Raw genomic sequence first — 16,064 nt, 5'->3', positions numbered from 1 at the left:
CGCACAACTCTATTTGTATCGCCGGAGAAACCTATCCCATCGATCTCGATCGCTGGGTCGACTCAGCCTCGCGAGATGGTTAATAATTTCCAGCGGTAATATTTCGCGATATAGCTGCTCGTCATCGGATAACGCTATCTCAATTCCAAGGCCTAGTGGAGCGTACGGTGGAGCGGCAATTTCATATAAAAACCACGACCGCGTGTGTGTCGATCTCTACCACACGTACACGCAAGCACACATACTGATGTGCACACTGTAAAACGTTCTGGATCGTACGTGTGTCCGGTGTTCGCGTCACGAACGCGTATATGCATCAGGATGACCGATCGTCGGCTTCTTCTTTCTTTTCCACCGCTCTCTTAACCGGCTTACCACCCCGTGCACACCGACACACCCGCCAACTAGCCAGAACCCATTACCTAGAGTCGGTCCTAGACCTGATCCACACGCATCGAGCGTGGATGATCGAATGGCCACGGAGCCGACCACGACGACGACAGTGAACCGTTTCAGGGACGGGCGAGCGGTTGGTCAGGGCCTCGGTTGGACAGAGCCGTATGTAAATACTTCGAAACACCCGTGTGTCCCTGGCGTGGTGAGTTTGACGCGTGTACACGGGTTGCGTCGTCGACGCGACCGGCCACAGAGTTCGTCGAACTGGAATAGAATTCCATTCGGACCGCTTCTAGGGGTGGATTCTGACGCGCTGCCCGCTAAAATAAGACCGCGCACCGGCCGGATTTAGAGGCACGACCATTGCCGTAGGTTCAGATTCGCCAATTTTTCTTCTCCTTTTTTTTTATTATTCCGTTTGCCTTTGCAGCGTAAGGCTCTTTACGATCGTGGTTGGTTCTGGTCATTAGGATGCACGGAGATCTTTATGATCGGGCGTCGGAACGGAATGTCTCCTTAATTGCTTTAAATGAATCTCTTTTACGGAGTCTCTTCTTCGTAGATCTTATACGAATAATAGAGCCCGGAGGCAGCCACGAATAAGCCTAAATATAGGCGTCATCTATTCGAGATAATCTTGATTCGTCGCAGCAAAAGAAATATTACAACGCGTCTCTAGCTTTTATTCTTGCAACGAACTATGTCTTTTACACCGTGTAATAAAGGAAATCTAATATCATAAAGTGAAATGAGTCGGAATATTTCGAAGACTTTTGAAAAACGAACAGTTTGGGCCGTTTCCTCGCGGATCCACGGAGATTCTTTCGACGATAACGACGTAATGAGTCGACTGTCGGTGTCGTTAGTCGAGATCTCGATGATTACGAGAAGTTTTCCCCTCTCGTGATTTGAAGAGCACGGCGAGGGACGCATCGAGTGGTCGTGGGCCTCTCTCGCTGCCTCCGTAGATGACGGATGGGGACAGTTGTTGCATCGCAGTCGCTGCCAAGAATATCTTCTCTGCCACCCCTCTCTCCCTTCACCTTTATCTCACGAAACGTCACTCTCCTCTCCCCTCTCTTTCAGCCCTCTCTGTCACTTTATTCGTCTTTCGCCGCACCTCTCTCTCTCTCTCTTCCTCCTCTCTTTCCGCTTTAACCCTTCGTCTCTCTGGCGATATTTTTCATACCTTCGTATCCTCGTCACGGACTTCGTTAGCCTATGTCTCGATCGTGTAATTGATATACGTGTTTCTGTATTTGTTACACCAGATTCCTGGGCTTTCATGATTAATTTGGCATGCTTTGCTTGCCAGTTGCATCGGATGTTTTGTCGTGGTCGATGCAGATTTAACGAGCCACGCTCCAAATCATTTTGTAATTTTATTATATTTGTACGGGTGACAAAATCTCTAAGTTGGAAAATTGCCTGTAAAGTTAAACTTTATTACGAAAATCTGTATGTTTTCAAATATCAGAACCGTTTGTACCAATTTTCCCGTTGTCTCGCTTCTGAAAACGTACGCTTCTCCGATGCAAAGTTGCATCGTCGCTTTCCCAAGACTACGACAATTGCATGTATTTCCCTTCGTTACCTTATCAAATGGAGAATTCACGACGACGAAGGTTGTTCAACGGGAATCGTTCAATTCTCTAAAGACTGGCCAAGGATGACATAAAAAAGCGCGATCGTAGGTAAAGCACGGGATGTAACGGTGGTCCGGCGTGGCATCTATGATATCGCGCGCAAATTGTTAGGCTCGCGCGTCTAACTATCTCGAATCCAGTGGTTCGTCCGCGTAGTAAACTGTTATAACTCGGGGGCTTTCCGGTGGTACACGAACGATTCGTGCCGGCCGGATCTGCATTACGTTCCAAGACAGATCCGAGCGTGGATCGAGAACACGAGCTGCGTACACGGGGCTTGCGTTTAGAATATTAATGGTCGTTGTGTATCGGTGCTCGCGGGACGATATTATCGAGTAGTCGGTTGGAAAGTAATTGGCGGTGTTGCTTCTTTGCTCTTCGTACGTTTTTACCTTCCTCCTCCTCCTCTTCTTCTTCTTCTTCTTCTTCCTATTCTTTTTTTCTCCCGTTTCATCCTTTCTCCTCTTTCTTCTCGGTTCTCGTTGGGCAGCGACCACGGCCACGACTAGAAACAACAGCGGCGTAATAACAATTTCGTGTAACATCAGCATCAAGACCGAGACCCGTTAATGTCTTCGAACGGCAGAGCATTTCAGAGATACGGCAACTTACGCTTAGCAGAGCAGAAATGTATTTCAGTTATCACTATGATTTATCGCCTTTGGATTTTTTCGCTAACGAGCGTCAGCCACGTAATTAACTTTGTAGAGCGGGAATGTACCGGCGAACCAACTATTGGCAGCCCTCTTCTTTCGCGTTTAAGCGTAGAGCACAACCGACTTGCCTGGACTCGTGCCTCGTGCTTATGCATTCTCTCCCGTTGCCGTGTCGAACTTGCCTCGTCTCTCTGCCGCGTACGTACATGTACTACGCGCGCCCGACGCGTACGTACAGCGGCGAAAAAATTTGCGCGAAACGAAATTGACGCGCGTGTTAAAAAAAAATACCCACGCCGCGGCGCGGTGCCGCCCCCTTGAGACGATCCCCGCCAGGAAACCACGTTCGTTTGCTCTTTTTTCGGCGTCGTCAAACCCTTGAACCTATTATTACATATACAAGCTGGGAAATTAAAAGTGTTACGGACTACTGCTGCTGAGTGATTATACATATAATATACACGGTGACTCACAATAATATAATATGACGGCACGCTCAGCATTGCTCCACATTCGGCTCGATACTCAATTTAATCCCGTGCGAAGAAATCGATATGGAGTGACTGAGAGTAGAGTAAACGTTTAAAATTTAAGATCCGTCGCTAGAGCATCGACGTAATAAAAATTTAGTAAAGTAATTGGTAAACAACTAGTAATACTTTTGTTAAACATCGTAATTCGATAATTTTGTTTTACAATATATTAGTTTCTTGCCTAAATACATGTACCTGTGCGTGTCTGTGTATTGTAATATCTAACGAAACTCGTAGTACGAATTATGGTTTCAATTTAACACGGATAAGGTGTATATAAAAGAAAGATCAGCGTGAAATATAATTTAAACTCCACTTCTCGAAGCCAAGAGTTATTAAACATAACTTCTGTATAATGCTTCAATATTCTTTATTTAACACGATGTAATAACACCGAATAGCTTGCTTAAATAGCTATTAAACCTACTTAAATAGCTATTAAACAAATCGTATGGCGAGGGGTTAAACTGCGATGCTTTGAACGCAACACCCTATACAGGAAACTGCTATACATAAAACATCCTGGCACCTGGTAATCAGATGCGAAATCGACAGGTCCGCGAAATATGTATCAAGAATATTCAATCGACTCACCAGGGTCGTTCATGCACTGTGCACGATTTTCCATCCGGAATTGCAGATTAGTTAATATTTTAATTACTCGCATATCCCAGGGTTCTATCGGATCCAAAATAGTGGGTGGAGGGGGAGGGGAGGGTGGAAGGGCATCGTTGCGAAGAGGGAAGGAGAAAAAAGAGGCGAAGGGGTAGAGGGGAGGAGGAGGAGGAGGATGAGATCGAGGTGGGTCGAAAGGGCGTTCCGTCGAACGTCCAAAAATCGAGGATTAAAATTCATTTAGCATTAACAACGACTCCCGTCGAATGCACTCCGTGTAAAGGCTGCTCCCTGAATCTATATTGAGCACCGGTTCCACCTCTCGGTTACCATAGCTAGCCGGAGAGCTAACGGCTTCTCGATTTTTGTGGGATTTTATCAGGGAGCGGGCAGCAGAGCTACGCCCGCCGATGCGTATATGCACGAGCTTGCGCGCAAAGGGAAGCAACACGAGGAAAAATAATAATAAAAAAAAAAGAGGAAACAGAAAGAGAAGAAAAAAAATAGGAAAAAATAGGAAAAACGGGAGGGGGAGGGGAAAAGGAGAACGAAAGAGATGGGGTAGGGAGAAAAAGAGAGAGGAGAGAAGCGGCAGAGTCGAACAGAGAGGGAAAGATATAAACGGAGGAGAACCGAACGCGTACCGTGATAGAGAGAACGAGAGAGAAAAAATGGAGAAGCAACGCGAAAACAAGAATCCATGCGGCTATTGCGGCTTCCGTTACGCCAGAGATGCTGCTGTTGGTGCTGCCGGTGTTGCTGTTGCCAGTGTGCGTTCGATCTCCGCGGCCAGAACCGAACCCAGAACGCCCGTTCGAACCGGTTTCGAACTCCTGATCGCGTAAACTGAGTGACAGCCTTTTCGAAACAGGCTTTCCCGCCCTTCGACGATCGACCGCGAAACGGTGCACGCCCGTTACGATCGATCTCCCCGCGTGCGTCTCGCTGCCTCTCTATATCGACTATATTTTTTGGCTCGTCAACGCGATACCGTCGACACACCGCTACGTGATAAGATCCGGGATCTGGCCGGGAGCAAGGATCTCCACGGTTGCCAACCCTGTCCACGAGAACGCGATTAGAAAGTCGTAGCGGCGATCGCGTTATCTGTCAGCCGAAACATCCTGTCTTCCTCTCGTTTTCGTCTTGCTTTTTCCTAGCTCGGTCTCTCCGAGATAACCGGCGAATTAATTGGGAGATCATGGAATCTCGTGATCTCTTTTCGCCGTTCTAAATTATGCTCCAGTCACTTTTTCTTTCGAGGTCGCAGCCTGCTGCAATCCAGGGTCGCAAAAAAGAACTGATCGACGATGCTCCTGCGTGTGTGAACGATCCTGCGATGCCTGCAGCGGTGGACTTAACTTCGTAACTCATCTGCGTCGATCACGCCGATCCGATCAGCCGATTAGCAATAACGGAGTTAACGAGCGCGATCTACGTTCGATCGATGCGTTGGGCCTCGATCGTGCCACGCCGCGTGTCAATCGACGCGAGTATTGGCCTGCACCGATCGGACATCAAGGATCGATGGTGGAGCGAGGAAACTGGATTAATCGAAGGAGAGATCGATTATCCGGTATGAAATCGAGTAACGTGTGTTTAGTGCGAGATAATTCGTAGGGAAAACTTTAATTCCGCGCGATTAATCGACGCTGCTATCTCGCGGCCTCGCGTTTCTTTCTCCTCTATATCATCGGACGTTCGTTCGCGTTTTCACGGGAAGAAAGTTGCGAATAACGATACCGCCGACCGTTCGAACGATTTATCGACGATAAACTATATTTTCACGTTCACGGATCTCGAGAGATTTTCGCCATATCTCGAATTTCTGATACTCGACTGCACGTAGAATACGCTTAACCGAGTGTGCGTACCTCGTTCTTTACCGTCGTCTAATGAACGCTCGCGTTTAAAACGGCATGAGAATCATTTAAACGTCGTCGTCGACGTGCTTCGAGATCACGAATGTCGCTTAACACCGATCATTTCGCTTTACATATTATTTTTAAATCTCGGTTTTCGTTCCACCTTATCTGCGAGCGCCCGTTGAAAAATGTGAAAGTGTGAACGTGTCTCTCGGAAAGGGATAAGTGGCGTGCGTGTACGACGAACGCGTACGCGGTATCAAGACGACGGCATGTGATAATGATAATCACGATAATGATTACGATAGAAGATTTGTAATTACCGAAGTTACGCAAGTTCCACGAAGGTATAGCCTGGCAATGGTATGACGCGCGACGCGACGCAATGCACACACGATCATTAGAGAAAATGTCTGGTAATCAAGCTGTGGTTCGTTTCCGCGCGAAATAATTCCGACAATCAGAACGGTTGTCCGATCCGTGGCAAAAGTAGCGGCGTTTGCCGCAGTAAGTCATATCGACGACACGCAGAGCTTTCTACGTAATTACAGCTATCGATTTCGGCGTATTACTAGCAGGAAAATGCATAAACGTGTTATACGCTTGCCTCCCGATTTTTCTTCTCTTTCCCTCCTACCCTTTTTTCTACCGTTGCCTGTTCGTCGGACTGCACCAAACTGCGCCACTCGCCCGTGGAAATTGGAGCAACGACGCGTTTAAGACGTTATTTTCTTGTCGGGGCCAAATTTCCCCGGCATTTTACACGCCGTTCCTCGCTGTTATCGTAAATCAGCAGACCCGGCGCAGTTTCGCGCCACGCTGCAAACAACCCTGCCAAATTGGCGAACCGCGTGCGCTCGTTACCCCCAAGGGAGTAATCGCGATGATTTTTTTCGATATGTAAACACCACGTAACTCGCCACAGTTCCTGAGCGCGAAAGGGTCGCGAAGTATTGTACTTACTTCTGTTGATTTTTAGGTTTCTTAATTAAAGCAGAACTCGATAAGATCTTGTCGGAGCTTCGTTTCATTATACGATAACGATAACAATCCTGACGCAACGTTTCAATTTTTACCGCGTCACTGACGCGGAGCGCCAGTGGATGTGCGCATGCGCGGGTGCATAACCAAACTGCTTGTGTAACGTTGCTTCGAACAACTTCAGGCAACCACAGAGAGGAACGAATCAAGCCAAAAGTCTGAGCAGAGTGCATGAAGCGTTGGTAACGAAATGACGAAGGGTTCGGGAAAGATTAAAGTAAAGAGTCGGTCGCTCGATGATCGTCGAAAGAAATTCGTTGAAACGTTGCAAGTGGTGTGGAGGAGGGGTTGGAGGTAGCGTTCGAGACGAGGCGGTGGTTTCCCGGAGCGACCGCCTCGCGATAATTAAAGAAGTTTATTCATATGAGATGCACGCGAGTTAACGAGCAACATGGATGATGCTCTTCGCTAAGCAGCGCTCCAGATAATGATGCTGCGCATCGGTCTGCGCCGTTGCGCGGTTGCCAACGTTTCCGCTGCGTCGCTGCTGCTGCGCCGTTACACGCACCCGGATCAGCTGCATCTAGAGCCGAATGCGTGTATGCACCTAGACGGGCCGAACTGACACACCCATAATCACGGCAATTATGCACACGAAGCCACGACAGCCGTCTCTTTCTCTCTCTCCCTCTCTTTCTCTTTCTTTCTTTATCTCTTTCCGACTTACGTCGACTTGCCCGTGCTCTTCGATCCCTTCCTCTCGCTCTGTTTCTTCGCATCCCCTCTTTCGTGTTATCCCCCTTCGTGTCCCCCTCAACGCCACGAAGAGAGTTGCCTTCCTCGGACGAACGCTTGATCGTTTACCCCGATGCGATTTAATTATTATGCCTTCGGATTTCTTTCGCGCTGCTACGGAATAAAAGCAGACCGTGGCGAATGGAGAGAGCAAAAGGTGGAACGGAAAGGGACACTGGGAGGGGGATACGATACGTGCAGCGCGTCACATTCTTGGCGATTCGTTTCGATGCTGTCTTTATTGGTTCTAGGTGACGCCTGCCGGTCGCGTGAATGAAAGACGTGGCCTGGAGTGTATATCCAGGAACGCGTGGATCGAGGAACAGTGTCATCGGTCTTATTGGAGTACCGCGGATAGTTTTGGTTTCCTCGAAATCACCGATCCTGACGTTGCGTAGCGATACGATGAAATGATTGCGAGTCGGATAGTTTCGAGGGACGATGCAAAGAAAATCGAAGAGAGAGAGAGATTGTAACGGGTAGAGAGAGAGAGAGAGAGAAAGAGAGAGAGAGAGAGAGAGAGAGGAGTCGGGTAATTCGCGCGAGACCATCACTTTAATCGGTATTAGTGGGCTCGCGTTCGCGCGCTCGCGTGCCCTTATGAATGCGCGCGAAAATAGACACAATGTTGGAATACATAAACGCGGGCAGCCACGGGCGCTGGCCAACGCGGTTCAATCTGATTGCGGGCTTAATGAGCGGTATTATGCAACCAGTGCTGGAACGAAGTAAAAAAATCCATGAATATTGCAGGATATGCAATTGCAAAAGAATATTAACGGTATATTATTACGTGTTAATTATCACAACACGTCAATCGTCTGGCCCGTCATAATTTACTCTTCAAACCCGTGCTCGTTTCGAACGGATGCCTCCGCGATGCCATCGTGAACGCCGCGGCAACGACTGACCACCGACCACCACGCGTTTGTTTGCCGAACCACGGATATTAATTGCCTTTGTTAAAACGCATTAATGCCATTAATTAGGAAAACGCGACCCTTCTGGTACGCCGACGAGCGCCAGAAAAATGGAAGAAGGGGAAAAGAAGAAAAAGAGGAAAGAAAGAATGACGAAAAGAAAAAAGATCAGGCAGAAAGAGCGGAGAGAAATCACGAATATTTAGCGAGGTTGGGCCGAGGCAGAATTTTCTGCCGCATTAAATATTACTCGACGTTAGCGCGCGCTCATAATTTTCCTTCGTTTCGTCGTACGAGCGTATCTTTCGTGCGGCATGGCGCATAACGAATCTTCTATGCTGGCCGTTCGGCCGCAAGTTTCGCGGCTGCGAAACGCCTTCTTCCTTCCTCTTCTACTTCTTCTTCTTCCTCTTCTTCCTCTCCTTCTTTCTCATCTTCCGTCCCCTTCCTACCTCTCTTTTTTCCACTTTGGACGACCGGCGCAACTATACTCCTTTTCACTACTACTACACGCTCTAAATTCGGTTTCAAGGGGCAAGCAAAAGAGTTCCCGGTTTGCTGGCTCGTTCGTGCAGTGAAAAAACTCGCGGAACGGAGCCTAAACGAAACGATCCGGACTAAAAGATACACGTGGCCAGACGAGCGACACATACAGGCGAACCGGAGTAACCTAACCTAACCTAAGCAGCTAGGCTTGCTCCTCGACCGGGTACTTTCAATTTTGGACGTCCCTTCGCCGAGTGACCCAAAAACCAGCGAAGATTATCCTTCTCGTCCGGTGAAATCTCGCTCTTGCATTAACTCATTAAGGACCAACGTTACGTTAACACAGTTTCGTTGGCAAACTTTTTTCCAGTCAATTTACACTGTGGTTACCAGGGGCAATCCCAGAGATTTGTCTAATAACGTTTTCATCCTTATATTTTACAATTATTTTCTTTCCCCCTTAATTTACGCAGTGGATTTTTGTAAAGTATCCATTACACTTTAACAAAAACAATACGTAGTAGTGTGTACTTGTTTAGTTCCTAAATCGCGGCCGAGAGATAGACTTATTTTAGAAGAAACAAAACAATATGTACCCAAATTACGTAATTTACGTTCTTCAAACACGTTCGGCTTATACACGCAGCTTCGATGTATGTATCAAGAATCAGAGACGGTGGGCTTGAAGACACGTTCGACTACTGCGATTCGATGAAAAGAAGAGGAACAAAACATAAGATTTTCGCCTTCCGAAACCCTTTTGGTCGCATTTGAAAAAACGAACACCAGAAACCTTATTTGTGAGCGAGCATCGAGCGAGTGGCGATTTAAAGCGAGATGATTGTGCCGCGTAGGCGAATGATTTAATTAGTTTGATTCATTGCAGCGCGCGCGATTGTCCCGCGAAAAAACACGGTACTCGGGCAAGGACGGGCTTTAATTTAGTAGCCGTGTTTCACGCGCAATCATTTCCGCGATAATATCGCGCAACATTGTAACCTGGCGCGATTAATACCTGAGACATCAACGTACACCTTTCCGGAACGTTATTACCGGGAATCGTCGTTTCATGGACGATAATTATAGCTGTGCACACCGGTACCATTTGTTCGTAATAACTTCTTATGCAGTATCATTGTCCACGGTGTGCCACGTGGTCGTTGCAATAAAGTTGGTCGTAGTTTCCTTGGGATTGCTTTCACGGTTTCGGCCCACGGTCTGGCAGTGATTTCGACAAAAGTGAAACCAACGAGACCACCGGGTTCTTTGTTTCTTGGATTTCCCTCGGAATCAGTCGCGAAGTCCCGCTAATAGCCACTTTCCCTTCTACAATTCACGAGCATCTTGTGCCGTTCCAACGTGTAAGAAAGAGAAAGAGAGAAAATCTTACGATTTCTCGTTTCCCTGGCAGTTCCTTAAAGTCAAATCCTCGTGGCCCTGAACCATTCTCGTACAAAGGAAACGTCGGCCGCGACGTTGGCCGGATGTCAATAAGCCGCCTAATTTCGCACGGCGATGGAACACGCGTCCAACCCACGCGTTGCTTCTTCGTATCGATGATTGATACCTCGTACCGTCATAAAGTAATCAAAGGTCCGTTCGATAAAACTAAAACAGACGGAAAGCGTCGTGCGACGAGCGATAAGATAGGCAAACGCGTAGCGAACCCCTGTGACGAGAAGAGGGACATACGTGCAAGATGCACGAAGGGGGGGAAGAGGAGCGGGAAGAGGGGAAAAGGAAGAAAAGGGGAGAGATGAGAAAAAAAATCACGAGGCCAAATTCGGCCAATGCACATTTCGCGCGAAATAACTTGCTCGCCGTCCGATTCATCCCACTCCGCTAGAGCAACCCTCACCACCATCGTGGCGTTGGCTCGCACAACCCTGACGTCCCTCACCCCTCCGCCCCCAAGCATCGCCACCACCGCCGCCGCCACCACCATCGTCTACTCTACCCCACTTTCGTGCCTCCTCCAATGTATTCCTGGCGTTTCGCACTGCAAGGTCAACAAACTTCTCCCCGATAAAAAATAAATGAAACGCAGGACTGTTTGAAATTGTAACAGTGGCAACCGAGGGAGATTGCTCCCGATACTTTAAAGAGGCACCGTTCCTTCCGTCGTCCTTTCCTACGAGCCACGACAGCTTGTCATCTTCTTCTACGCTCCTCTTCCCTTCTTTCCTCTTTTTTCCGCTCTCTTTTTCCCTCCGCTTTTCTCTCCTCGCGTCTTCTTCTACTTTTCGCTCAAACCGTCTTTTTGTCATCGGTTAAGGCGATTGTCCGGAGCCGCAGACTTTTCGTCGCAGAGTAAGACGAACGAATATTACTTACCCGCCACTCGGTGAAGATCGATGCGCGATTTCTCGAAAAATCATACGATCCCTCTAATAGACGATGCTCTGGCGTGTTTCCGCGATGTATATCGAGACACTCTGGCAGACGGTGATGCAAACGCGTTATGTTTGTTCGCGAAGGAACGACGAATTCCGACGACTCGTTCGACTTCTCCGCGAGGCCGTTGAAATTTCGTTCGCAGTGGATTCCGCGGATCATGCACAGACGCACCGGCGACGAAATCCTTTGCCACCGGTATGCAAGCGTGTATTCACGTACACGCGTGTAAGTGGCGTGGATCGGGAAACGCGATGGATGTTTATGACGCGGCTACGAGCCGTTGCCCCTTCTTTTATCTCGTAATAAGCGCGACTGCTTAATTACCAATAATCGAATACGTCGATTGCCGGAGAAATTCGTTCCGCCGCGGCAAGAAAATCGTCGTTTCAGTCGTAAATAGCGTACCGAGGTAAAAGTCGGGTGGCTCGTTAATGGGAAACGGTGTACTTCCAAGAAGCGCCGACATAGCTGAGGGAGAACATAGTCGATCGAGAATAACGACGGAACGATGATTCTTTGGATGTCCGACGTTAAATAAGTCGTTACAATTTGTCACTAGTTTAAGCGTAATTAGATAGTTTAGAGATTCTAAAGTAAACATGTACATGGTAGAGGATTGTACTTTCCTAACCGTGAATGATTAGATGTTTGGCAAAAGTAACGTTACGCTATGAAAATTACCAAGAGATTTAAGTACGACCTGGGTTAATTTTTATTCAAAATTAACGAGTATGTCTAACTGGCTCACGGATATAAACGTAAACGCGTCTGAGTCTAATTAACTCTATTCTATTGCAAAACATTCTCCTCCTCTTCCGTCTCAACTACAGAGTCTAAAGAGCCAACAACAATTATTCAAGAATCACCATAATTTCGTTCGCTAGCATAAAATTTTCATCGAGCACGATCAACCTTCATGATCGGATGCCTCGGTTCGACGAGTATCCCCGTATCCACATAAGAATTGCGTGGCTACAGGAAAAACGCGATTAAAGCATCAGAAAAATCGGCCGTTTCCGCGAAATGCTGGGCCCGAAACAAGCAAGAAGGAAAGAAACTCGGAGGTACTAGGAGGGCAACCGCGTAATCTCGCGATTACACGTTATTTTAATCCTCTCCTGGCCGATGCTCATGGACGCGTCACCGCGTTGCGCAGAGCGGCGCTGCGGCGGCGGCGGATGTCGTAAAATTACGGCGGACGGCGCGTTAAAATCGAAAGATTCCGAACTGCTGGCCGCGGTCGTACAACACTGTTGGAAAATTATAACTCGTCACGCGAACCGCTAGCCGAGGCGCGTACGGAGCGGCGACGCTCTAACGCGTGCTCTTTCTAGAGCGGATTTAACGGGGCATGCCGGAGGACCCGGCTAGAACAAAAAGTGAATGGTAATACGCGACCAAGGATGCCATAATGGAGCCGAGGACCAATACGACCGCTCCCCGTGGTCTACTTTTTGCCAACACCGTATGGTTTCTCGATCCCGACTTTTCAACGGTGTTCGTCCTTCTTCCTCTCTCGTGTTTAGATAGGATCTTTCAATTCTCTCCATGAATCGAAATTGATAGACGATTTTTTCAAAAGGATGACTGTTACGCTCGAACGTAACGAGGAACAAACGACAGACAGGCGGAAGTAAAGGCCGAAAATCGTGCGAAAGCCGGAAAATCGATCCACAGAGAAAAATCATGGTATCCCGATGATTAGCCGGCGCTAGGCGTTAACGTTGCTCGGAGCAGGTTTGGCGGGGCCGCGGCGTGTAAGCGAGAGGGTAAGCGAGCGTGCGAGTGCGCGCGAGCATGTAGCCGCGAGTGAGCGAGCGGACGAGGCGAGTGTGCGATGAAGAGAGCGAGGTATAGTCGGACGAGAGTGGAACGGAGAAAGAGAAGCGGGTCCCGGCAAACAAGAAGCGAGCCGCAATGCATTCGCTCTACTCGCTAGATATAAATACGCGACAGAGGGCAAGGAACCAACCACGCCTGCACCGACAGCTACTGCCTAACGACACGGACACGCACACGCAGTCGCTCATTGTGATAAAGCAGAAGAAGGAGCAGAGAGAGGGAGAAAGACCTGCAAACAGGGGGAGTAGAAAGGGGAGAGGGGTATGGTGAAAGAGAAAGAAAGCGAAAGAGTGGGAAAAAGTGGGAGACGGAGAGAGAAAGAGAGAGGTGTAGGCTGCTCCGAGGCTGCGTTCGTTCGTTCATGCGCCCATCCGCGCGCTCGAAGTTGGGACGAATGTGGCCGGTCGAGTCTCTAGAAGACGCGGCCAAATATTGCATCCTCGGATAAATATAGGCGGACACGGGTGCACAGGCCGTGGCTGCCTCGCTGTGCTGCTAACGCACACTTTTCTTCTCGGTTGCACGGCTGTCTTTGGGACGGCACGCAGCCATCTAGCCACCGACGGCATTCCTCCTGCGGGCTCCTCTTTCCATGTGCGAGAGCGATCGTTAAATTCGTTTCGTGGCCGAGAACTTCGGCCGGCACGTTGCCCCGTTGCCTCTCCATTCTTCTTCTTCTCGCTTTCTGTGCTCTTTTTCCATCCTCTAGCCTCTAGCCGTCTCTTTTTTTGCTCTTCCTTCTGCTTACACTGCCTCGACCAAAGGAAATATTGCCAGGGTGAGACAGACTCTTTCGAGAGTTTAGGATACACGCGTATTGTAGGACGGTTGGACGAGGACGAATCAAGGGGGTGAATTTCATTGGAGGTCTACGAAAGTTTCTAGACCGGAGAGTGGCGCGCGATTTCTGCTCCTCGGACAAGTCCGCAATTCGTACGAATCGCGGCGTTATCACATCGCCGTTACTGCGCCTGATAATCCGCAATCGGGTCAGCACAACGGTGCATTGTGAATAACCGCGAATATCACGACGATACGATGTGGTCTTTCGATATCTATTCCAACTTTGTCTTAATCACGAAAAAATGATTCTAACCCCTCGAAATATTCGTTCGCGCGAATTAGATGATCGATGAAAAGAAAAAGTCTACGCCAACCGGCCTGTGCTCGAAACGCATCTCCTCGAGATAACGACGTAACCAAAGCGAAACGTTTTCTTTGTGGCGGAGCAGTGGACGCAACTCTGCATCGGAGCAAAGCGCAGCAGCCGTCGCTTTGTTTTCGCAGCAGGCATAACCTTCGGACGGGCGGCGGGCGCGAGCGTGTCGCGGCTGGTGCACGTGGCTACAACACGGCCAGACATAGTCAGTGAAAATCATCGTGCGCGGACATTGGGTGGCGGGAAACGTGCGTGATACCATGGGGGGAGGGGTGGGCCACGGAGGGAGGCCCTAATCAAGCTAGCGCGTGAAACCTAACCTAACGTAGCGTCAGTTCGGGGGAAGGAGGGAGATGGCCCCCGTGTCGCCCCCGCGGCGAGGCGAGGCGAGGCGGCGGCCAGAGACAGAGCAGACAGAGAGAAGAGACGGTTATCGCGGAAGTTCGGCAATTATAGGTGCCGAGTCGCGTTTTTTTTCCACGACTGATATTGATTTGGGAGAGGCAGTTCGTATTCGTGGCACGAGCATACCTTGTGACTCGCACAGGCGGCCGGCAGCGCGATGCATCACGGCGCACCGCGCATCGAGGGGTACATCAGCCACAGGGAGTGAGAGACGAACGAGGGGAGGCAGAGAGCGAGGGGGAGGAAAGGCGACTGGAGGAACCCCCACTCTCCACGCTCCTCTCCGCCGAAACATCCCCCACCATGCGACTCCAACCTTCCCTTCCAACACGGTATCAAACCCCTTCCATGTTCATGCAACGGACATAACTTCCTCGCTACTCCGACTCCTCTCGGTTCTCTCGTTTCCTCCTACGATTCGTTCGTTCTATCCATCTCTTTCTGGTCCGCGATGTGTCCTCTCCTCTGTGTCTCGTTCTCCTCCGGCGCGGTCACCGCCGCCGCCACCACTGCCACTGCCACCGCCGCCACCACCACCACCGCCACCACCACCACCACCACTACCATCACTGCCGTCACCACCACCCTCAGTCCTCTCCGCCAGGGGCGAGCTCTGAGTTTCGCCGCCCTTGGACTCCATCGCCGATTTCTAGGCCGATCTCGTACGATCGGTACCGGGGGAAAGGTGGATTTATACCGGAGAACGAGAAAACGAACGTTCTCCGCTGGCGGTTCCGCTCAATGAGAAGAAAGTTAGTTTCATTTTGTACATTCTTTTTTTCTCCAACGGGAATTTTAATGAATTTCAAGTAACGCGAATAGATCGACGATTAAGTTCTTTCCACGCGGGATATCTGCTTACGCGAGTGGGTAATTTTCGAAAATTACTTGGAACCGGTCCTTCCCGTGGCCGTAGTTGGATCATGAGCCAGAAGGGAACCGTGATACACACCAGGACTCGGACCAATCTGTAATTGACTCACGAACAAAGTATAAATTCGCTACCATCCAATTAACGACAAAATCAAGAGAGGAACTCGTTGACCGGCAATCGTCTGCATGCGAGGCCGTTCGGAAATTTTGCCCGTCACGCTACCCCAATTTGCCCGTACCGGTTGCAAGCCACCCGGAGGACCAAAGTGGAGACCAAAGGGGACACGGAGAACAAGGGAGAGATATCTAGGGGTTCTCCCTACTCGGCTTTCTCTGTCTCTCTCCCTCTCTCTCTCTCTCTCTCTCTCTCTCTCTCTCTGTCTTTCTCTTTCTCTTTATCGAAGGTGGCGTGTGTATACGTGGAAGAAGGAAGAATCGTCGGGTTTAACGCGCGCGGACGGAACCGGAGCCGCGTGAATCCGCCCCTGCCGCCAT

General features: G+C 49.3%; 1 protein-coding gene across 1 annotated transcript in view; it reads right to left on the bottom strand.

Annotated features, from left to right (window-relative positions):
• Positions 1–16,064, bottom strand: part of LOC138179043 (putative leucine-rich repeat-containing protein DDB_G0290503) — a 127,408-nt gene that overhangs the window by 58,912 nt on the left and 52,432 nt on the right. The window lies entirely within an intron of this gene.

This window comes from Bombus flavifrons, chromosome 4 (assembly GCF_040668555.2).
Source record: "Bombus flavifrons isolate JBK064 chromosome 4, iyBomFlav1_principal, whole genome shotgun sequence".
NCBI classification, from domain to species: Eukaryota; Metazoa; Arthropoda; class Insecta; order Hymenoptera; family Apidae; genus Bombus; species Bombus flavifrons.
This window is presented reverse-complemented; position numbering and strand designations above follow the sequence as displayed.